Below are 24,256 nucleotides of genomic sequence, written 5' to 3'. Positions count from 1 at the left end.
TGAGTCCGGGAGTGAGGGAGGAAAGGCATCGAGTCATTCAACACATGACTCGGGGCCACACAGATGGGAAGTAGCAGGGCCTGGATTTACACTTAGGCAGCCTAATGTGTGGTGTTGACTGCTGCAACATCTACTTACTCCAGGGGAATGCAAGCTTTCTCTTATTTACTTTTGTCAAAATAAAGTAATTTCTATTTGTCTGGTGGTTAAAAAAAAATACATGTAAGGTTGGCATGTTGGTCTGTGCTTGTGATCCCAATATTCAGGGGATTGAGGGAGGAAGGTTGCCACTGTGTAGGTGTGGTAGTGGTGCATACCTGTACTGTCAGCACTGTTGGAGGAAGGAGAATCAGCAGTTTCAGGCCAGCCTGGGCTACATGAGACTTCTTCTCAACAAACAAGAGAATGAGTGCAATGATCTGGAAGGTTGAGGTGACCAGCATGGAATACAAGCTTGGGATCAGGCCGGAGGGCCTGGAACCGTTCAAAATGCAGGGCATATGACCAGGGTCACTATTTATTTGGGGGCAAAGGTGATAGGAGCTGAAGGCTTGTGGCCTGTCCCTGGGAGGCAGAGGATCCTCATGTGCTCATCCATGGGGCCCCACAGTCCCAGCCTGAAACCAACCGCAGCCTCTACCCTCCCAGTAAATAGGCATCGCTATTCTAAGCGAGGCCTGGGATAAAAATACTCGCTATGTTCTGCAAGTTTTTTTTTTTTTTCAAGTCATGAAAATAACAGTGCAGTAAGCTGTCTATTTTTGGTTGGTGCCTGTTGGCACGCGTTCAAAGTCACGGCCCAAATGAGATCTATTTAGAAATAGGTCACTGCACACTTTGTGGGAGTGTTGAGGGGCCTCAGACCTGCACCCCAAGGAGAGGAAAGGCCAGGCTTGAACATCCATATGTGCGCTGCTCCTGACCAGCCAAGTTCTTAGGGGTAAAGGCGCCACTCCAGCCTGAGAAATCCAGCCCCAAGGAAGGACTGGGGTGCAGGAATGTTCCCCAACTTCTCTATAAATCAGTTGATCACGTGATTGAATAGCAGCCTGGCAAGCGTTTCAGTTGGGGCCCAGCGTCCAGTACTGGCCTGGGTTTTTCCAGCCTCGGTGGATAAGAGGGTGCTCTTGGAGGCTGAAAAGATCATCTTTATTCAATGGCTTCATACAGATGTGGAAAGAGCCTGCCCAGACCTGGCTTTCAGTCTTGGCCTGCACTGTGTGATGTAGAAGGTAACTGTACCTCTCTGACCCTTGGCTTTTTCCTTTAGTGAAATGGAAATAATAAAGCCAAGCTTCGAACAACACTGGAGAATTGATGAAGACGGTGCATTTTATGGATCCTAGGTCAGGGTGGCTGTCATACCTGGTTTCCTGATTATATGAGCTGGTGTTCTCTCTCTATCCAGACTTTAGGATCACCTTGTGGTAAAATGATAATAATAATAATAATAATGACAACAGTGGCGTGGTATTTGTGCCATGCATTGTTTTAAATGCTTTCCCTATAGAAACTCAACTATTTGCCATAGCAGCCCAATGGAGCAGGTACTGTGTTAGCCCCCTCTTCACACATGGGACAACTGAGGCTCAGAGGTTAACCGTTTAGTTTGGTGTGGTGACCTAAGACTGTAATCCCAGCACTTGGGAGGTGAAGTTAGGGGGATCAGGGATGCAAGGCCATATTTAGTTACATAAGGAATTAGAAGTCAGCCTGGGCAACATGAGACCCTGTCCCAAATAAACAGAAACAAAAAAGAGGTTAACACCTTAGCCGGCGTCATAAGGGAGCAGGTGACAGAGCCAGGACTCAAAACCACAGTCACCTGTGGCTAACCACACACTATTGGTCCTTTCTTAATTATAGCTGGTTTCTTGACCTTGCCACAATGAGAGGTGAACAAGCACAGTCAGGACCGTTCCAACACCAAAGCACCCCAAAGAATCTTAAGGGGTCAGCCAGCCTCTTCGGTTTTAATTTTTTGCCTTTCTCAGGCAAGACTGTATACCCAGAACAGCTGGATGTGGTGTTACAAGCCTGTAACCACAGCACTTGGGAGATGGAAGCAGGGTGATTAGGAGGAGCTCAAGGTCATCCTCAGCTACATAGTGAGTTCAAGGCCAGCCTGAGCTACTTGAGACCCAGCATAAAAGGAAGCAAAGGACAAATAGCAATGGGGCTAGAATGATGGCTCAGCGGTTAAGAGCATCTTAGAGGACCTGAGTTTGGTTTCCAGCATACACATGATGACTCAGAGCTGTCTGTAACTCCAGTTCTGATGCCCTCTTCTGGCCTCCTCAGGTACTGCACTCATATGGTGCATATACATACAAGCAAATACTCATAGACATAAAAATAAATGAACAAATAAACACCAACAAAAAAGAGTACTTTAAAGAGCTGGACATGGGGGTCAGTAGGAAAGCACATGCCCAGCTCTCCAGATCCTGGGTTCTACCTCCAGCACTAAAACACAAATGTTTTATTGACTTTGACCTGTCAGGGGAGGAATGGTCTCATAGCATGTTTTTTTCCTATTATGATGAACCTGATATTTTCATTTTTGATATTTTATATTCTATTCTGCAACTTGTCTATTCATATCTGCTGTGCAATAATGCTCTTGTACACTGGTTTAACAAAATGCTGATTAGCCAATAGCCAGGCAGGAAGTATAGGCAGGGTGAGCAAATAAGGAGAATTCTGGGAAGAGGAAGGGCAGAGTGAGGAGTTGCCAGCCAGACATAGAGGAAGCAAGATGACAAGGCAGAACTGAGAAAAGGTACCAAGCCACATGGCTAAATATAGATAAGAATTATGGGTTAATTTAAGTGTAAGAGCTAGTCAGTAATAAGCCTGAGCTAATGGCTGAGCAATTATAATTAATATAAGCCTCTGAGTGATTATTTTATATGCATCTGTGGGACTGCAGGGCCAGGTGAGACCAGAGAAAACTTCTGACTACACACATTAATGACCTCTCCCTTCTGCCACAGCAATGGGTACTGAACTCAAGCCTCAAGATGCCAGGTAAGCAAGCTCTCTGTCAGTGAGGTACACCCCCAGCCCTGCCCCCTTTTACTATTTTTTTTTCTAGTGGGTTTCTGGTTTCTAACTGATATTTGGAGCTTTTTTTCTGTTTAAGGAATGAATCCTTCATATAAGATTGAACTGCTGTTGTTTTGTTTTCTGAGACAGGGTCTCACTATGTATTCCTGGCCGAGCTAAAATTCAATATGGCTGGTCTCAGACTTACAGATCTAGGCCTACCTCTTCCTCTGGAGGAATGGCATGTACCACCATTCCTGGCCCTGACTTTTTTTTTTTTTTTTTTTTTTTAGGAGAGCTAGAACGCGGTCCCCCACTGCCAGAAACTATGCAGCTGAGTTGAGCACACTGCAGGGATCAGCACATCCTGGGTGGAATGGATGAGCTTCAAGCTAGGAAGCCTTACTTATTTTCTGTGCATTTGTGTTTTATCTGCATGTATGTCTCTGCATCATGTGCATACCTGGTACCTGAGGAAGTCAGAAGAGGGTCGTGGATTCCCTGAAATGGATGATTTCACATCACAAATGGATGATCGTGAGCTACCATGTGGGTGCTAGGAATTGAACCCTGAGTCTTCTGCAAGAGCAGCCAATACTCATAACTGATGAGTGATCCTTCCACCCCCTAAACCACATTCTTGATCATGGTGTCTCCCTGCTGGGTATGTTGCAATTTTTAAAAATCCAGTTTGGCTTTTGATTGTATTTAAGGTATCTTGAAAGTTGACCTCAAAATTATTTTAATTATGTATGTGTTCAGCACTCCAGAAGTACAAGTAGGTGGATTTCTGTGAGTTTGAGGCCAACCTGGTATACATAAAGAGTTCCAAGTTGGGTGGTGGTGGTGCATGCCTTTAATCCCAGCACTTGGGAGGCAGAGCCAGGCGGATCTCTGTGAGTTCGAGGCCAGCCTGGTCTACAGAGCGAGATCCAGGACAGGCACCAAAACTACACGGAGAAACTCTGTCTTGAAAAACCAAACCAAACCAAACCAAACAAACAAAAAAACATAAAGAGTTCCAGGTCAGCCAGAGAAATATAATTAGACTTTGCCAAAGGAAAAAAAAAACTTTAGTTTTTCATTTTATGCGCATCAGTGTTTTACCTGCATACTTGTCTGTGTGAGTTCTTGGCCAGCCAGAGAAATATGATTAAAAAAGGGAAGGTCTTTTATCATGTTTTAAGTTTTAAGTCTTTGATTAGTCATGGAAGTGAGTGTTTTCCCACGAATATGTTCCTTGTTCAGGATTTATCTGTTTGTGACCTTTGCCCATTGGAGCATTGATGTTTTGTTTGTTTGTTTTTTTCTTATCAATATGTGTACAGTTCCCCTGGAAATGGAGTTACAGATGGTTGAGAGCCACCATGTGGGTGCCAGGAATTGAACCTGGGTCCTATGCCAAGCAGTAAGTGCTCTTTTTTTAAAAAGTTTTGTTTATTTTTAATTGGTGTTTTTGCTTGCATGTATGTCTATGTGAAGCTTCCATGTGGATGCTGGGGATTGAACCTGGGTCCTCTGGAAGAGCAGCCAGTGCTCTTTTGTGTGTGTGTGTGTTTTGAAATTTATTTATTTTATGTGCATTGGTAGTTTTGCCTTCATGTTTCTGTGTGAGGGTGTCAGATATTGGAGTTACAGACAGTTGTTAGCTGCCATGTGGGTGCTGGGAATTGAACCCAGGTCCTCTGGAAGAGCAGTTAGTGCTCTTAACTGCTGAGCCATCTCTACAGCTCCCAGCCAGTGCTCTTAGCCACTGATCCATCTCCCCAGCCCCAGTAAGTGCTCTTAACTGCCTCCAGCCCCTAAATAAACAGAGGAGGAGGAAGAAGAGGAGGAGGAGGAGGAAGAAGAGGAGGAGTTGGAGAAAAGAAGAAGAAGGAGGAGGAGGAGGAGGAGGAGAGGAGAAGGAGAAGAAGGAGGAGAAGGAGGAGGAGGAAAAGGAGGAGGAGGAGGAGGAGGAGGAGGAGGAGGAGGAGGAGGAGGAGGAGGAGGAGGAGGAGGAGGAGGAGGAGAAGAAAGAAGAAGAAGAAGAAGAAGAAGAAGAAGAAGAAGAAGAAGAAGAAGAAGAAGAAGAAGAAGAAGAAGAAGATGGTTCAGTGGGTGAAAACATTTGCCTAATGACCTGAGTTTGATCCCTGGAACCCATGAGGTGGAAGGAGAGAATCAAGTCTCACAAGTTGTCCTCTGTCTGAACTCCACAGGCATGCTGAGGCACAAAGGCACACTGAGGCACACACACACACACACACACACACACACACACACACACACACACACACACACAATGTAATAATAAAATTAGTTTCAGTTCCCCAGAGCTGGAAATTTAGCTTAGTGGTAGAGTGTGCATAATCTGTGCAAGGCCCTGTGTTTAAGACCCCTGCACTGAGCTCTTCAAAACCTCTCATCATGCAGTAATAACTGTCCCTACAAAGTCACCAAGTATGAAACAGCTTCAAAATAAAAAGGCAAACCAAAGAACAGAAGAAACATTTGCTACAAACAGAAAAATCCTGAAGAGGGAACATATATGTGGGAAAATACTCACTTCCATGACTAATCAAAGCCTTACAACTTAAAACATGATAAAAGACCTTCCCTTTTTTAATCACCGATAGGAAACATACCTAATGTTTTGTGTTGCCAACAGTGTATTGAGATTGGCAGGCTCATGTGCTGCCCGTGGCAACTCAGCTGGTACCCTTAAGGAGACAGGTTAGCAACATAGATCAAGGGCCATAAAAAGCTTTATACCAGCTATTCCAGTTTTTCAGCTTTTCTGTCTTTATTCTACACAGGAAAAAAATCTGAAGTCTGGATATGCTATTTGAGAAGGTGGGAGACAACAATTGTGGGACTCTTAGGAGATGCAGACCTCTTTGTGTATTTTATCTCATTTAATTCCCTCCATTGCAGATAAGGAAACCAGAGCTTTGTGGGGTTAGGCCTTTGTCAAGGTCACAGGAGCTTATAAAAGACCTGGATCGTCTGTCCAGGTTACATGGCTCTGGGCTCTCGTTGTGTGGAGGCGGAACACTGGACCAGCTTTCAGGCGAGCTGACCCATCTGCCAAAGGTGCTCACAGTGAAGTATCCCTAAGATTCCCTCAGCTCCAGCTTTGAATTGAAGGCTCTTTGTTGTTATACAAACAGAATGAGCAGAAACTAGTTGACACACTTCATTTGCCCCTCAGCCTTGGGGCTTTCGGCCCGGAGCGATTTTTGTTGGGAATTTATTTAGAATGTATTTCTTTCCTTGTTTTTTTTTGTGGGGCAGCAGTGTCAGTGGCTGTCAGAGGACAGTCTGTGGGAGACAGTTCTCTCCCTCCACCACAGAGGTCCTTGGGATCAGACTCAGGTTGGTAGCCTTGGCAACCCTTTGGCCCTACAATCATCTTGTGTTTGTGTGTGTGTGTGTGTGTGTGTGTGTGTGTGTGTGTGTGTGTGTGTGTGTGTGTGTGTGTGTGTTTTGCTGGAGACTGAACCCTGGGCCTTGTACATGTTAAGGCAAGTGCACTACCACTGGGCTCAGGACCAACTGGAATTTTTTAAGTCATGCCAAGTTTATGAAGTTCTGGGAATCAAACCCAGGACTTTGTGTATGTTAGACAAGCAGTCCAACTGAACTACATCCCTAGTCAGTCCCACCCTCTCTCTCTTTCTTAATTTTTTTTCATTCCTCCTCTCCCTCCTTCTTATTAGCCAGGATCTTACTACGTTACTCAGGATGGCCTTGAACTCTTGACCCTCCCACCTCTGCTTTACCAGTGCTGACACAATATCTAGCCACAATTGTCATGGTTGGGTTCTTTGTACAGGCCTGTAATTCTTTTTTTTTTTTTTTTTTTTTTTTTTTTTTTTTTGGTTTTTCGAGACAGGGTTTCTCTGTAGTTTTGCGCCTTTCCTGGAACTCACTTTGTAGACCAGGCTGGCCTCGAACTCACAGAGATCCACTTGCCTCTGCCTCCCGAGTGCTGGGATTAAAGGCGTGTGCCACCACCGCCCGGCCAGGCCTGTAATTCTTTTGTTTCCTGTTTTTTTGTTGTTGTTTGTTTTTTCTTTCTCCACAGGACACAGTGAGTCCCCCTAGGGCTACGTGTCTCAGCATCTTAAGCTGCTAGTTCAGTCTGGCCTCCAGCATGCAGCTCTTGCTCAGTAAATGCTTGTTAAAGTAACCTGGTTCTAGGTAGTGGAGAATGAACCAGGGAACTAGTATGAAGCTGGGTGTGGTGGTGCATCCTTATAACTGCAGCATTTGGGGGTTGAAGCAGGAGGATGGATATGCGTTCTCCACCAGTCTAAGTTATATAGAGAGAAACAACCCATTTCCTGTAACAGGCTTTCTTGTGGGCCACCAACCAGCTCCCAGATCATGACATGGACACTTAATATTAGTTATGAATGCTCGACCTTATTTTATGCTTGTCCCGCTAGCTCTTATAACTTCTTTTAGCCTGTTTCTCTTCGTCTATGTTTTGCCCTGGGGCTTTTTACCTTCCTTTCATTCTGTATGTCTTACTTTCACTGCTTCCTCTGTGTCTGTCTGTCTGTCTGGCGGCTGCCTGGCTGGATGGCCCCGGATGTCTCCCTCCCTTCCTCCCTTTCTCCCCTCTCTCATTTTAGAGCCTAGATTCCTTCTCCTACTTATTCTCACTTCCTGCCAGCCCCTCCTATCCCTCTACTGCCTAGCTATTGGCTGTTCAGCTTTTTATTAGACCAATCAGGTGCCTTAGGCAGGTAAGGTAAAACAGCAACACATTGTTACATAATTAAACAAATGCAGCATAAACAAATATATCTTTACATTGTTGAACAAATGCAGTGTAAACAAATGTATAACACATCTTTGCCTAGTTAACCTAATATTCCACAACACACCCCATCTCTAAGAAACAAAACACAATCTAAAGGAAAAGGGCTGAAGAGTTGTCTCAGGGGTTAAGAGCTCCTGCAGCGGGCTGGAGAGATGGCTTAAAGAGCACTAACTGCTCTTCCAGAGGTCCTGAGTTCAATTCCCAGCAACCACATGGTGGCTCAAACCACCTGTAATGAGATCTGGTGCCCTCTTCTGGCCTGCAGACATATGTGCAGGCAGAATACTGTATACATAATAAATAAATAAATCTTAAAAAAAAAAAAGAGCTCCTGCAGAGTTCCATATCCCATGCCCAGCACCCACATGACAGCTCACAACTGCTTATAAGACCAGTTCCAGGGGACCCAATGCCTTCTTCTAGCCTCCTTGGGCACCAAGGACTCACATGGTGCAGGCACATACACGTACACATGAAACATAAATAAATACATCTTTTAAAAAGAAAATAAAATAAAGAAAACCAGGTACATGTCTGTAATTCAAGAACCCAAGGAGTGGAGGACCGATTCACCATTCAAGGTCACAGCTGACTGTATAGTCAGCTGGAAGCTAGCCTAGAATCCATGGGTCCTTGTCTCAAAAAAACCCTAACCTCCAAAGAAGAAAGTTTGATTGTCTGTGCAGTTTTAGCAAACATCAACACCAGTGTGTCTTGGGCCCTGATTCTCTGGCTTTTGTCCCTGCATGGGAGCAGTCAATGTGGGATGATCCAGCCACTTCAGACTCTGGATAACAGCAACAATGAAATTACTTGAAAGGAAGATTTTGTCATCCAAGGGTTTAGTCATCCAATCAGTCTTGTTCTGTTAGCATTTAGCTAATGAAAAAAAGTGCACATTAGGCACCAACTCAGTGCTACTCATTCCACGTGCTGAGAGAGGCCTAAGACACTTTTTTCCCCTTTTTTATTAAAATACTTGGCATAATTTTTTATTGTACTGTGTTATTTTTTTCTGGTCTCATGTTTGAATTGTAAGTAGTGGGTATAAAATGATGATGATGATGATGATGATGATGTACTTTAAGTGTTTTCTGGTTTTGGCTTTTTTCCCTTTGTGGTGCTTATGCATGCTGAATAGGCACATAACCCCTGAGCTGCCTTCAGTCCAAGGATGATGTGCTCATCATTTTATTCAGCAAAGCAGTACTTTAAACTCACAATCCTCCCTTGCAACTTAAGGACAGTTTGTGATGCTTTTTAAAACCTCTTTTTTGGAGATTGTATTTATTTTTATGTGTATGGTATATGGATGTATGTGCACCACATACATGCAGTGCTCACAGAGGACAAAATAGGGTGTCAGGCCACCCCCCTCGCCCTCCAGGACTGGAGTCACAGAGGGTTGTTAGCTGCCATGTGGGTGCTGGAATCGAATCCAGACTCTCTGGAAGAGTGGCAAGGGTACTTAACTACTGAGCCGTCTCTCCAGCCCCTTGTGATTCTTTTTACAAGATAATTAAAAGGTTTATTAAAATGCAGCTCATATATATGGCCGATTCTATTTTTCAAAGATGGCTGCAGCCATAGCTCCTGCCCCATAGGACTCTAAGTAACTTCACTCTCCCCCTAGAGAGGTGGCGTCTTTGTTTCCTCTTTTTGACGGTGGGTGTGCTTGTGACCATTTTATCCAGCCCAGAGTCTGTAGGTGACTAGTTCGCCAGGGACCAGGCTGCTTCTGTGCTGTGTGCTGGTGCTCCGCTCTCCCAAGTGGCTGCATTCGGCTTTCTTGGGAGTGACACCACACACCACGGAGGACTGCACGTCCGGGCCCTGAGGGGAACTGATGCCAGCTATCTGCCCCTTCAAACTTGTGCTTCCCTGTTCTCCATTCCCTGCCCTGGGAGGCAATCTCCCACCAGGTGATGGTGTGCTATGCCGTTCCCCACTACACCATGCTAGCCAGCCGCACTCTATGCTCTGGATGGTTCTGCTTGGCCTCCTGCCCTTCTGTCTGGAAAATTCCGACATCCTCTGATGAGCCTCGCCCCTGTGGAGGCTTTCCTGATCCACTGTGGCAGAGGCCATCCCTCCCATCCTCCTCTGGGTGCCCTTGCGCTCACCTGGTGGGGTAACTGTTTATTTACATGGCTGTCTCTCTCCCAGCACCCAGCCCAGGCAGGGCCCACACTCCAAACTCATTTGTGACTAAAATTAAACTCACTGGAGAGGCAAGATGGCAAGGAAGGGCCAGGGCGTGGGTGTCAGACTGGTTATGACTCTGTCCCCTGTCTTCACCTTGCTGGCTCCCTCTCCTCCTGGCTCCTTGCTGCCAACATCCTTGTCTCTTTGTCTCAATCAAGGCCCTTGCATACACCCTTTCGATTGCTCACAGTGCTCCTTCCCTGGCCTCTTCTCATCCTCAGTGCCTAACTTAACTCTCCTCTAAGGCAGACCAGCCTGTCCTGAATCCACTCTCCCATCCCCATCATCTTCTTCACTGCCTTCAGCCTCACAGGCACACAGTTTGCTTGTCTGACGCTATTTCCATGCATTAGCCCCCTCGAGGGACTTTGGCTTGCTCATTGCTCTGGGCCTGAGGCTAACACTGGGCCTGGCATGGCATATACCTGGCATTACATACATGTTTAAGACAGGTATTCTGTATGTACCCCAGGCTGGCCTGAACTTTTGGTCCTCCTGCCTCAGCTTCCTGAGTGTGGGATTATAGGTATGCCTGATCATGGCTGGATTTTACACAGATCTTTAACTGAATGAAGCAAGGGCAAATGATGGGCCCACATCTCTACTCTACCTTTACCTTTTTTGTGTCCTTGCATTTATTATTTATAGTCTCTGAAGGACCCTCAACTGAAGATGAGGCCTTTCATTGGCTGTGTGTTGGAGAGACTAGGAAAATGTATGATAAAAGACAAGACTTCATAAACAACAGATCCTATTTATTTTTTCTTTCTTTCGTCTCAAAAGTAACTTTTTTGTATTAAAATTTTAGTTTTATGAGAATGCTGCCTGAGGAGGTCAGAAGAGGGTGTTGGATCCCCTGGAACTGAAGTTTTAGACGGTTGTGATTCACTATGTAGGTATAGGGAACAGAGTTCACATCCTCTATAAGAACAGCAAATGTTCTTTACCGCTGAGCTCGCTCTCCAGCCCCTCAAACATGTACTTTAAAACCAGGTTTAAAGCTTGTAGCATCTTCTTAGAGGAATTTTATCGAGCTATAAAAAATAAGAACAAGCCGGGCGGTGGTGGCGCACGCCTTTAATCCCAGCACTCGGGAGGCAGAGGCAGGCGGATCTTTGTGAGTTCGAGGCCAGCCTGGTCTACAGAGCGAGATCCAGGAAAGGCGCAAAGCTACACAGAGAAACCCTATCTCGAAAAACAAAAACAAAACAAAACAAAAAAAAAATAAGAACAGTGTAACGCTCAGTTTTCATATCACACACATTAGCATCGCCGCTTCTGACACTGAGAACATCTACCACTGGCAAAGCTGCCTTCAGCCTTCGCCCTCAGCTTCTGCTCCTGTGACAGCTCCATTCCTTCCCTCCTGACCTGACCCCACTTACTCATTCTTCAAACTATTGATCAGCCCCTGCCCCCTGCCCCAGCTCCTCTTGTAAGTCTTTCCTAATTAACTCCAGCGTGCCTACCAGCAAACTAAGTCTCCGAGGTGGGGACATGCAACCCAGCCAGATGCAAAGTGTTTCCTCAAAGTCCACTCTTAGATATACTCCAGAAAATGAAAAATGGGGATATAGAGAGATGTGGCTAAGGCATGTGCTTCTCAGTTCATAGGAACTGAGTTCTATTCCTAGTACCCACATACTCAACTCCCATTGGCTGGGTCATACCACCTGTAAAGCCAGCTCCAAGGGATTCAACATCCTCCTCTAGATTCCACGGACACCTGCATTGGCATGTACATGCCACCCCTCTTGATGTATACACATAATTAAAAATAAACCTTAAACAAAACAAAACAAAACAAGTACTTAGCCAGGAGCATACCTTTAATTCCAGCACTCCAGAGGGTAAGGCTGACAAATCTCTACGAGTTTTAGGCTGGCTAGGTTTACACAGTGAGTTCCAGGCCTGCCAGGGCTACATAGTGAGAGCTGGTCTCAAAAATCAAATCAAAACCAAACCAAACCAAGAAAAAAAAAAAAGGAGCTCAAACAAGTATACACAGCACACTTTTTTTTTTTTTTTTTTTGAGACAGGGTTTCTCTGTGTAGCTCTGGAGCCTGTCCTGGATCTCACTTTGTAGACCAGGCTGGACTTGAACTCACAAAAATTCACCTGGCTCTGCCTCCCGAGTGCTGGGATTAAAGGTGTGCGCCACCACCGCCCGGCAACACACTCTTTCTAGCATCACCATTCACTATAGCTGTAACGATTACTAATGACTGCCACCTTCACAGGCTCCAGGGGTTCTCAACCTGTGGGTCATGACTCCCTCGAGGGGTCACCTAAGATCATTGGAAACACATTACAGTTGATAACAGAAGCAAAATGACATTTATGAAGTAGCAATGAAAATAATTTTATGGCTGGGCAGTGATGGCACATGTCTTTAATCCCAGCACTCAGGAGACACAGGCAAGATCTCTGAGTTCAAGGCCAGCCTTGAAAAACCAAAAAAAAAAAAAAAAAAAGAAAAGAATTTTATGGTTGGGGGGTCACCACAACATGAGGAACTGTATAAAAGGATCACAGCTAGGAAGAAGGTTGAGAACCACTGCTCTGGAATCACCTAGGAGGCCCATCTCTGGGAGTGTACGTGAGAGAGGTTCTAGATTGGGTTAACTGATGCTGGAAGACCCATTCTAAAAGTGATGCCATTTCATGTTTGGGGGGGTCTCAGACTGATTAAAAATAAATAAAAAGGAGAAGCGAGGGCCAGGTGTGGTGGCACATGCCTTTAATCCCAGCATTTGGGAGGCAGAGGCAGGTAGATCTCTGTGCTGTAGTTCGAGGCCAGCCTGGACTACAAAGCCAGTTTCAGGACAGCCAGGGCTGTTACACAGAGAAACCATGCCTTGAAAAAATAAATAAACAAACCAAGTGATTTGAGACCTGTATTCATCTCTCTGTGTCCTGACTATACAGGACATAACCAGTGGCCTCAATCTTCTGCCACCAGGCCTTTCCCACCATGATGGACTGTGTCTTTGAACTGTCAGCCAAAGTAACCCTTCCTTTCTTTCACTATTGTTATTATTATTTTATCTACTTATATGGAAGAATGTTTACCTGCATGTATATCTGTGCATTATATGTCTGGTGCCGAAGAGGTCATCAGGTCCCCTGCAACTGGACTTATGGTGGTTGTGACCACCATGAGAGTGTTGAGACTTGAACCTGAGTCCTCTGTATGAGCAGCTGGTGCTCTAACCACAGAGCCATCTTTTCAGACCTACCTTTCCTTCTTACCCTGTATTTGTCTAGTATTTAGTCACAGAAACCAGAAAAGTAACCAATACAATAGCCGGAAGATGGAAAGAGCCTAAATCTCCATGGTTATCCCAGATATAGAAAATCTGGTGTAAACTTAGGATGGAATCATTTAGCCCTCAAGAGGAATGAAGTATTGGCACATATGTAATACAGATGAACTTGGAAACAGGCTAAGTGAAAGACTTAAGTCATAAAAGGCCTTGCACTCTATAAATATCCATGCACACAAGATATCCTAGAAAACGTTAAGTCTGTAGTAGCAAAATGAATATTGGTGGTTGCCATTGGGTGGGAAGCTAGTAAGAAACTGCTTAGTAGGTTGTTTTATTTAAGAGTATGGTAATGTTTTGGAAATAAAGTTGTGGTTACACAACACCCTGGTGAATGTACTAAATGCCAATAGATGTTTACTTAGAAATGATTACTTAAAAAAATTGTATAATGTGTGTTTGTAAGTGCGGTTGCAGGTTGCACACGTACCACACGGGCTACTATCCATGTCAGAGGATCTCTTTCAGGAGTCTGCTTTCTCCTTCCATTGTTAACACCAACCTCGAGAATAAGACCACTACCACAACTTGAGCCAAATTTGAAGCAAGCTTGATTTTTACTGGGGTGCACCCAAGAGCAGGCCAGCGATTGCCTCCTAAGTTGGGCTAAAGAGAGCAGCTTGGGACCCATCTTGTGGGGTCCTTTTAAGGAGTAAAATCACGAGTAGTTTTACAGAAGACAATGGGGGCAATAAGGAAATATTTTAAAAAAATGTGATCACCCACCATGTGGTTAGGATGGGTCAAGGAGAGTCGAGGAGGGTCAGGGTCTTCTCAAAAACAAAATAAGGTCATTGGTTGGGGAAGGTCAGGAAAGTTATTCAACTCTCACAGTAAATAGAAACTCATTTATTTTTAAAAATACATCGTAATGGCTCCTGCCTTTAAAATGGAGTCAGACAGGTTCCTCATCATCAGGGATCAGAGGACTGATGATCAGGTTTTCCTCTGCAAACTTTTTTCCTGCCTGAGCCACCTCGCAGGTCCCAAAATGGCTACTTTGAAAATAGTTACAAAGAGGCAGGCGAATAGAGGCGGAGGCCAACCCCGGATTAAAAGCGAGTCGCTATTTCAAAGAGAAACAAAATAACGTTGACGATGTAACATTGCCCTCCAGGTGTCTACCCCACCAGGGCAGTACGAAGGCGCACCGTGGGCCGTATTGACTCATCAAGGAAAAAAATTTTTTTTGGCCAATTTTTTTTTTTTTTTTTTGGACAGGGTCTCACGCAGCTCAGCATGACAGTGAACTCCCGATCATCTTGCCTTCACTTCCCAAACGCTGGTATTGCAGATGTGTAACACCACACTTTCAGTTTTTGGTCCATTAGATGAACGATGATAGTAAAACCTCGATTTACAAACGAGGGACCCGAGGTGTAATATAGTATGAGGGCTTTTCCCACAAAACCCGTGAGCCGCCACTCTCCATGGATGTCAACTCCGGAGAGGAAGCGCCAAAGCTGGGCCCCGTGCCGAGTGTCATCGGGCGCGTCTGGTCCTCCCAGGGCCTCGCGGGTGGCGGGGCCGGGGCTGCACTCACTGCCGCTCGCCCCTGACCAGAGGCAGTCACTCGGGGACGCCGCCACGGTCTTACCCCGAAATGGCGGCCGCAGCCCCGCGAGGCCCCGCCCCCGGAGGCGGGGCCAGATCCCAGGCCCGAGCGATAGATCCCCGAGCCAAGTTTCAAACGGAGAGCCGAGCTCTAGAGCTCGCGCGGAGGCGGTGAGCCCGCGGCGCCGCAGGTCGCCGAGACGAGCGTCGAGCGCAGGGTTGGCTCGCCGGGGCGGCTGGAGAGCGTCTTCATTGCGGGTGCTTGCGCCGCCATCTTAGATGGCGGGAGTTAGAGCCGAGCGAGCTTGAGGCGGGAAGGCTTCTCTGCCGCTCTCCGCGGGCCCTCAGACGGGCCAGCTGGCCGGGCTTTGGGGCGCGTGCCCTGAGGCGCGGGGCGCTAGTGCAGCGATGCGGGGCCTCCCCGGGGCCCCGTCCCCCGGGCTGGGGACGCGCCGAATGTGACCGCATCCCGTTCGCTCAGCCACCGCCGCCGCCGCACGACGGGACCCGGCGTGACCCGGCTCCCTCAGGTAGGCCGCAGGGCTGACGGCACGGTTGCGGGGCGAAGGGCCCGTCAGGCCGCTGTCACCCGGGTGGCGGGCCGGGCGCGGGCCGAGTGTCATGGCCGGCGAGCCAGTTTCCACACCCCTGCTCAGATTTCCTAGTGTTTCTCGGAAACGTGCCAGCGCCACCCCGGTGCCCAGCGCGCATTCCTCATATTTTGGCAATGGGGAAAAAAAATTCGCCCGGAGCTGCCCGGTGCCTGTGTTGTCACTGGGATGGGCTGGTTCTTTTTCTCTCGCGCTGCAGAAGTGGGGGGAGCCCGGCCTTGCACCTCCTCTCGGGCTGCTTCGCTCAAGTGACACCCTTTTAGGGAAGACGAGAGAATCGAGGAAGGCAGCGAGAAACGGGTCAGTGCCCCGCCACTAAGGCGTGGGGACCTCTCCCGGGGCTTCCTAATGGAAGGCCGGGGATGCTCGAGATCGGGAACCGGGATGCCTTTTGTGTGAAGCGACAGCCGTCTAGCTTCTGCAAAGCCAGTGGATGCAGAGAGAGGAGTTGGGACATCACGGGAGACGAGTCGGGCCGTGTTCATTCATTGTCCTTTCTCCAGGGCCCAGGGTGTGCCTCTGGTTTTTTATTCTTTGTTAGGGGTGACGGTGGGATCTCGTCTCTCCCCGTTGGGACGTGACTGGGACCTGGGGAGGGGGTCGGGTCTGTGCATAGAAGTGGGGAATGAATTCAGGGCACGTCTGGATGCCTGCATTGCGTCCTGTGGGGTCTGTGGAGACTGCCCTTAGTGCTTTTGGCTCCCGGGGCGTAAAAACAATGCGCGGTGATAAGGACTGATTTCTCAAGTGTTCTTGGGATTTAGAACAGTTAAGTGCGCTTTGGGGAGTAGAGAAGCCCCGAGGTTCCTTGCTTGCTTCTCGAAGAGTTTGGAAGGACCGTGTTCACTAGGTGAGGCAGAGAGGAGGGCATTGTCAGCGGAGGGAACAGCTGGCACCAAGGCACAGAGGCGTGGATGGCCTACAGGAGTTGGGATGAGTTTGGGAAGTAGCTATTAAATGTGGGGTGCAGGAAGGAGATAGTGAGATATCAGGGTCCAAAAGGAAAGCTGATAGCATGTGAAGGGTCTATGAGATGGATGGTGGTGAACTACTTCATTTAGTTTGGATTAATTAACTTCAAGTTGCTAATTTTTAACTCTTGCTGGTGGCTGCTTTGCCCCCTCCGCCAATGGTAGTGAAGTCGATACAATTGAAAAGATTTACTTTGTTAAATCTAGCTAACCAGTTTTGGTAATTGATACAAAATGTTTAGCGCTTGTTCAACCGTTAATGAATTGGACTCCCTATTCCGAGATTTTCTTGCAGGTTTTTCTAAGGTTATACATGCATGTAAAAATGTTGACTTCATAAACGTAGTATTCTTTACTAACTCCCTGAGTTTTAAATCTCTGCTGACAATGTAAAACATGTCCTGTAAACATACAGAAATTGGCAGATTATGGAAAGCACCTGAAAAAGTGTAGCATGAAAGAATTTTTAATTAACCCTATTTATACAGTATATTATTTTCTTTGGATTGAGCCCCCAGGTTGCAGGCTTTGTTAAAGTCTCCAGCCCAATGAACATTATTCTTAAATAGCTACTTTGATTATCAGGCTTATGCTGAAGTGACTACTCAGATATGAAGAGACTTGAGGGGCAGTTTCAAAATCTTTGGTGTTGTGTATCACCGAAAACCACTGAGATTCTTTTGACTGGTTTTTACTCTTATCACTTCAAGGGCTAAGTAAGCTGTTTAAAATCCAGCAGCAACATTTGACCTAGCTGAGCTCTGGATACTTGGAAAAATAAACCTGCTGATGTTTCTGTTCTGAAGGCTTATCATCAGGTCTGCAGGGCTGTGATTGTGCCTTGAAGTGGGATCAGGCAGCTTTGTTAAGGTCTTGTCAATAGCTGAAAAGACCTTGTGTGCCTGTGAAGTAGAAGACTTGACTGAAAGGCTTTTGAACGAATTTTAAGGGATTTGGCCTAGTAGAAAAAAGACTGAGAACCATATTAAAACCTTTCATTTATGACAGAAAGTGTTCAAAAAATAAGAATGATACTGCATTACAACTACTTTGAACCCAAGTAGTTTGCTTCTAGCCTCAAGTCACTTTTGCTGTGAAGGTTAAACAACTTCACACCTTTTGGAAATTGGACATTTGCAGAAGTACTAATTTTTTTTTAATATAAATATAATGACTAACTTCAAATTGCTCTTTTAGGAAGTCTGTTAGTAAATGTATGATTACTTAATGTTTAAATCCCAGACAAAACTTTGTTAGTCACCTACTACCTAAAAATAGAAAAAAATATTATATGAGAGAATGCTTTGGTTTGCCTGTTAGGTGTAATAGTAATAACCCTGATCTTGGGAGGAGCTTGTTAGCTAAACAGTATACTTTAATGTTGACTTGCAGAAGAGAATTTAAATGCTGTCTGTGAAAGACATGTTCAATGGAACAGTGAGGGATTTATGAAACCATAAAAACCAAGCTTTGACTTGAAAATTTTGTTGTGTTAATTTTCTAAAGTTGTATATAGACCATAACAATCAGTTTCCCATCCCTGAAAAATCAGGAATATTGGGTGCTTTTTGTTGTTGTTGTTGTTTTTTAAAGTAAGGTCTCACTGTGTAGCCCATGGAAGGTTTGAAACTCACTATATAAACCAGGTTGGCTTTGAACTCACAGCAATCCCCCTGCCTCTGTCTTGTAGTGCTGGGATTAAAAGTGTAGGTTCTTTAGGAAGAGGTTATTGAAGGTTTTTTTTTGATATGTATACATATAAATGGGTGAAATTGATAATTGTTCATCCAGCAGGTTCAAAATATAACACTAGATATTTTTGTCAAGATTCCGTTGATACTAATGAGGTCTAAACTCTTGTCTGTAATCTTATAATAGTAATGTCTGAGTGTTTTATTTTGGCCTTCAAAGTTGTGAGTAAAAAGTCCTTAATTACACATTAAAATTGCACATTTAATTTTTGTAGTGTTTGAGTCATTATGCTACTCCTTTGCTCCCAGAATTATTTGTGTAGCTCTCAGTGATTTAATTTTAGTTTTTTAAATTATACATGTATGGGTATTTTGCCCGCATATATGTCTGTGAACCACGTATGTGCCTGGTGTCTTGGAGGTCAGAACAGGGCATCATCATCTGGAACTGAGGTTACAGACAGTTGTGTGCCAGCATGTGGGTGGATGCTGGGAACTGAACCCAGGTCTTTTGCAAGAGCAGCCAGTACTCTTAACCACTGAGCCATCTCTCCAGCCCCTTAGTGGTTTTTGTTGTGGTGGTGATTGACTTTTTCTTTTTTATTGTACCTATATGTGTATGTTTGTGTGGCTGAGTGTATGAACCACTGTGTACAGTGTCAGTGGAGGTCAGAAGAGGGCATCAGATCCTCTGGAGTTGGAATTACAAGTAGTTGTGAGCCATCGTGTAGGTTCTAGAAACCAAACAAGATTTTCTGCAAGAGCAGTAAGCACTGTTAACTGATGAGCCATTGTTCAGTCCAGTTGTTTTTTAAATACATATTCTCAGGGCTGGAGAGATGGCTCAGTGGTTAAGAGCGCTTGTTGCTCTGGCAGAGGACCCTGGTTTGAGGGTAAGCATCTACATGGGGGCTCACAACTGTCAGTAACTCCAGTTCCAGAAGATTGGACACTGTCTTCTGTTCTCACATGGTACACATGGCACCACATGGTTCACAGAAATATAACAGGTCAAACACTCATACACATAAAATAAAAATAAATAAATTAAATGCATGCTTGTATTAAATACATATATGTAGTCAAGGCTGGCCTCAAATTTGTGATCTTCCTACTTCAGCCATCCTGAGATTTGGGATTACAGGTGTGTGCTACAACACCTAGTGAGTGATTTCAGATATTTGACTTCTAAAATTACTCGCAGAATCTCAGTTTAACTGAAGAAAATTTTCAAGTGGATGGTATTTATTTGTTATTTAGCTTGGCACAGGCTATTTGAAGTTTCTTTTTTTTTTTTTTATTGCTCACAGTGCGTTAATTGGCATCACATTCCAATCAGTGTACATAGTATATTTTGAAGAACACTTGACACGGTTTTATTTTTAGACCAGTTTCTAAAGGATTTAGCTGGGTGGGGATTAACAATCCTAAAGAGCTATTTTAGAATTTGCAAATCCTTGTGATTTAGCGATGTTTACAGTTTTTGGGTAACAAATGGGAAGCAGCAGGCAATGAGAATTTTTTTTTTTGGTTTTCTGAGACAGGGTTTCTCTGTGTAGTTTTGGTGCCTGTCCTGGATCTTGCTCTGTAGACTAGGCTGGCCTCGAACTTAGAGATCTGCCTGGCTCTCTGCCTCTCCAGTGCTGGGATTAAAGGTGTGTGCCACCACTGCCTGGCAATGAGAGTGTTTAAAGTGAACTCTTGTATGGCACATTCTTTCAGAGAAGTAGTGTGGACTGTACTGTGTAGGGTCATCTTCCTCTTTTTTTTTTTTTTTTTTGAGACAGGGACTCTTTACATGGCTCTGTCTGTCCTGGAACTCACTATGTAGAACTTGAACTCAAAGATCCGCCTGCCTCTGCCTCCCAAGTGCTAGGATTAAAGGCATGCAGGTTTCATCTTCCTCTCTCTAGCTATTCTATTTAATTTATTGTCATCTAATAGCAAGAGTAAACATATTGGCTGGATGAGTCAAGATGGTCTCCTGTCTATTTCCTTCCAACCTACTATGAAATAGAAGTTCTCTCTGATTTTCTCCTTGACTTTCTATAAGGAGACGGTGTTTGGGCAAAACAGCTCCTTTTTTCTGTTTTTCTGGATACAGTGCTGGGGATTAAACCTAGGGCTTTGAGTAGACTAGGCAAACTCTGCCATTAACACTGCCAGTCTCTTTGCCTTTCTTCAACCCAGTACATGAGTGTTGGGAGAGTCAGTACTTAATGGTTATGTCTTGAGTTTTTGTCTCACATGTTTATTGTTTTTAGACAGGAGCCCAGGCTAACCTCATGGCAACCTTATTCCTGAGCCTTCTAAGTGCTGGAATTATAGGCATGTATATCATACCTGACTTTTATTAGTTCTTTGAGAATTTCATACAGTATGTTTTGATTGTATTCACCCTTTTCTCCAACTCTTTTCAGATCTACCCCTTCTTCTCTACCCATCCAACTTTTGTGTCCTTTTTTTTTTCCTTTTTTTTTTGATCACTAGTGGTGATAGTGGTGGTGGCAGCAGCGGTGCCTGCACACACCTTTAATTCCAGCACTCAGGAGACAGAGGCAGGTGGATCTCTGAGTTCCAGGACAGCCAGGGCTACACAGAGAAACCCTGTCTTGAAAACCCCCCCTCCCCCCCCCAAAAAGGTTTCAAGACCAGTTTGTGCTGCCCAAATATTCTTGGGTGTGTGGTCTTCTGCTGGGGAGTGGTTGACACACCTGGACCTACACTCTTTCAGAAAGCTGTCTCTCCCTTTTCCAGCAGCTGACAATTGCTAATAGCTCCCTGGCTAGGGGTGGGATTGTGTGTTCAACTCCCTTCTCCATGCTGGGATTTATTTAGTCTGGCTTGATTTGCAAAGGTTTTGTACATATTGTCCCAGCTGCTGTGAGTTCTAATGTGCAGCTGCCCTGTGTCCAGAAGAGAATGTTTCCTTGTAGTCATCCACAGCCTCTGGCACTTAGACTCTTTCCTGCCCCCTGTTCCTCATCATCCCTGAACCTTGGAGGTGTAGTATGTATGCTCCCTTTAGGGCTGAGCATTTTGTAGTCTCTCTGCACCTTGGCCAGTTGTGGGTCCCTGTAAATCACTGTTATATACTGCAAATAGAAGCTTCTTAGATGAGGGTTGAGGGATACATTGCTCTGTGAGTGTAACAATAAATCATTAGGAGTCAGTTTAATACTGTGTTCATTTAGCAGCATAATAGTAGTAAGTTTTCCTCTAGGATCTATGACCATAAGTTTCTTAGCTTGATAATGGTATCAGGTATTGGTTTCATACTGTGGATTGGGACTTAAAATCCAATCAGAAAGTGGTTGGTTACTCACATGCTGTTTGTGCCACCATTGCACCAGTATGCTGCGTGTCTTGTCAGGCCAGTCATTATTGTAGCTGTGTATGACTGATGATTGCTTTTCTCCTTCAGTACTATGCATTGCACCCTCCAGCCCTTTGAAAGCTGGCCAATAGGAATGAAACTTCCAGGTCCATACCAGCTTGATTTTGCCATGCTTTATGACTCAAGTATGTGGTGTCTTTAGCACTAGGGTCTTACTACTGTCAAGTTCTGAACGATATTAAGAGCAGTGACAATATCCTTTAATGTTTGGGGGTGGGGGTTCTGTGGACCTCTCTGGCCAACAGTTCCAAAACAAGTAACCCATTCCTGGCACAGGGCTTTTTATTAGTTAGCTTCTGGTATCTACTAGGGACATTTTAACTCTCTCTCTCTCTCTCTCTCTCTCTCTCTCTCTCTCTCTCTCTCTCTCTCTCTCTCTCTTTCTCTCTCATCTCGTGTGTGCATGTGTGCATGTGTAGATATAAATATTTTAGAAAGTTTCTATAGTACTAGGTTTCCATATGTCTTTTTTGAAAAGTCTTTCCCATGCTACCTTCTTTACCCTACTCTCTGCTGACCTACCCCAGTTTAACCCTTCCTGTTCCATTATTCTCCTTTACGTCTTTATTCCCTTGAACTTGCTATGCACCCAAGAATGGCCTTGAGTTTCTGATCTTCCTGCCTCTACCTCAATTGCTGGGATTAAAGCCTTGAGCCCTTACACCTATTTATGTGGTGCTACTAAGGATCACACCTAGGACCTCCTGCCCCCAGATTTAAAAGTCATTTTAGTTTTAATTTATTTACATTAAACATTCTTTTAGATTGATTTATTTATTTTACTTTACACGTATGAATGTTTTACCTGCATGCATGTATGTCCACCATGCACATGCCTGTTGGATTCCCTGGAACTGGAGGCTTGGATGAATGTGAACCCATAACAACCCAACTATGTATGTGCTGTCAATTGAACCTGGGTCCTCTGTAAGAACAATAAAGGCTCTTTACCATGGAGCCATCTCTTTAGCTGCTAAATTTTTAAAATTTTGAGACAGGGTTTCACGTAGTCCACATGGCTTTGAGCTCACTACATAGCCAAGTCTAGCCTTGATCTATTCCTGCTTCAGCCTCCCACATGCAAGGATTACAAGTGTTTGTTATTATAGCCTACTAAAAGTTAAAATTATTATTTTAAGATTTTTTAAAAATATACTTTATTTTTATGTGCATTTGTGTTTTTGCCATGGGTATCGGGGTCCCCTGAAACTGGAGTTACAGACAGGTGTGAGCTGCCATGTGGGTGCTGGGAATTGAACTTGGGTCCTCTGGAAGAAGTAGTCAGCGCTCTTAACCCCTGAGCCATCTCTCCAGCCCTATTTTAAGATTTTTACTTGCATGTGCCTGTGGGGGTATATGCATATGAATGCAGATACCTAAGGACTCCCCGAGGCATTGGATCCCCCTGGAGATGGAGTTCCAGGTAGTTGTTGGCCAGCTGACACAGATGCTGAGACTGACTCAGGTCTTCTGCAAGAATAGTAAGTACTCTTAGTCACTTACCCATCTTTCCAGCATACATGAATGAAGGTCAGAGGAGGGAATCTATTCTTTCCTTCTATGTGAGTCTTGGGAGTTGAACTCAGATCATCAGGCAAGCACCCTTAACCACCGAGCTGCTTGCCAGCCCTAAAAACTGTTTTTCTTTTATTTTCTTTTTGTTTGTTTTTAAAGTACCTAGTAGGTGTAGGCACTCACCGTGAAGGGTACAAGGTGATGAATGGAAGTTCTTACCTTGAAGAATTTTGTCTAGTGGAGGAGGGATTAGCAGAGGTTAGTTAGAGGTTTGTTCTTGTTCCTGAGAGTCACTCCTTGACCTTTTGCTCTTATTACTGTTATTTACCATCCTTAACCTTCTATGTTCTTGTTCTTCTTTTTTTCCCCTGAGAGAGGGTTTCTCTGTGTAGCTTTGGAGCCTTTCCTGGAACTCACTTTGTAGACCAGTCTGGCCTCGAACTCACAGAGATCCACCTCCCTCTGCTTCCCGAGTGCTGGGATTAAAGGCGTGTGCCACCACCGCCCCGGCCCTTCCTTGTTCTTTCTGTGGCTTCTATTGTATAGTCATTTGTGAGCGTCTCATCTTGTTAGATAATAAATTCCAATGACTGATTTCTGCTTCATGTTTATTCTTGTAGATATTTGTGAGGAAACAATTTCATGAGAGCCTGAGGGACCAGGATGAATCTAAATCCTAATATTTACTTGTTCTTTTACAGTTATATTTCTCTCTCTCTCTCTCTCTCTCTCTCTCTCTCTCTCTCTCTCTCTCTCTCTGTGTGTGTGTGTGTGTGTGTGTGTGTGTGTGTGTAGGTCAGAAGACAATTTGCAGGAGTACATTTTCTTACCAGGTGGGTCTCCAGGATCAGACTGAGGTTACCAGACTTTGGGGCAAATGCCTTTATCTGCTGAGCCATCTTACTGACCATTGTTTTTTTGTTTGTTTGTTTGTTTGTTTTTTCGAGACAGAGTTTCTCTGTGTAGCTTTGCGCCTTTCCTGGAACTCACTCTGTAGCCCAGGATGGCCTCGAACTCACAGAGATTCATCTGGCTCTGCCTCCCAAGTGCTGGGATTAAAGGCATGCACCACCACCGCCTGGTGGTTTTTAAAGACATGGTCTTGTTAAGTAACCACAGGCTGGC

The 24,256-nt window shown here is 44.9% G+C and overlaps 1 protein-coding gene across 2 annotated transcripts in view; it reads left to right on the top strand.

Annotated features, from left to right (window-relative positions):
- Positions 1 to 15,106: 15,106 nt before the first annotated feature.
- Raf1 (Raf-1 proto-oncogene, serine/threonine kinase) overlaps positions 15,107 to 24,256 on the top strand; it is a 57,160-nt gene continuing 48,010 nt past the window's right edge. The window contains exon 1 of one of the 2 annotated variants that reach the window (XM_052721963.1): positions 15,107 to 15,476. The gene's annotated coding sequence lies outside the window, so the exon portion shown is untranslated. The remainder of the gene's footprint in view (positions 15,477 to 24,256) is intronic. The other variant, XM_052721965.1, reaches the window with a different exon arrangement.

This window comes from Peromyscus californicus, unplaced genomic scaffold, assembly GCF_007827085.1.
Source record: "Peromyscus californicus insignis strain IS unplaced genomic scaffold, ASM782708v3 Scaffold_6__1_contigs__length_162567912, whole genome shotgun sequence".
NCBI lineage: Eukaryota > Metazoa > Chordata > Mammalia > Rodentia > Cricetidae > Peromyscus > Peromyscus californicus.
This window is presented reverse-complemented; position numbering and strand designations above follow the sequence as displayed.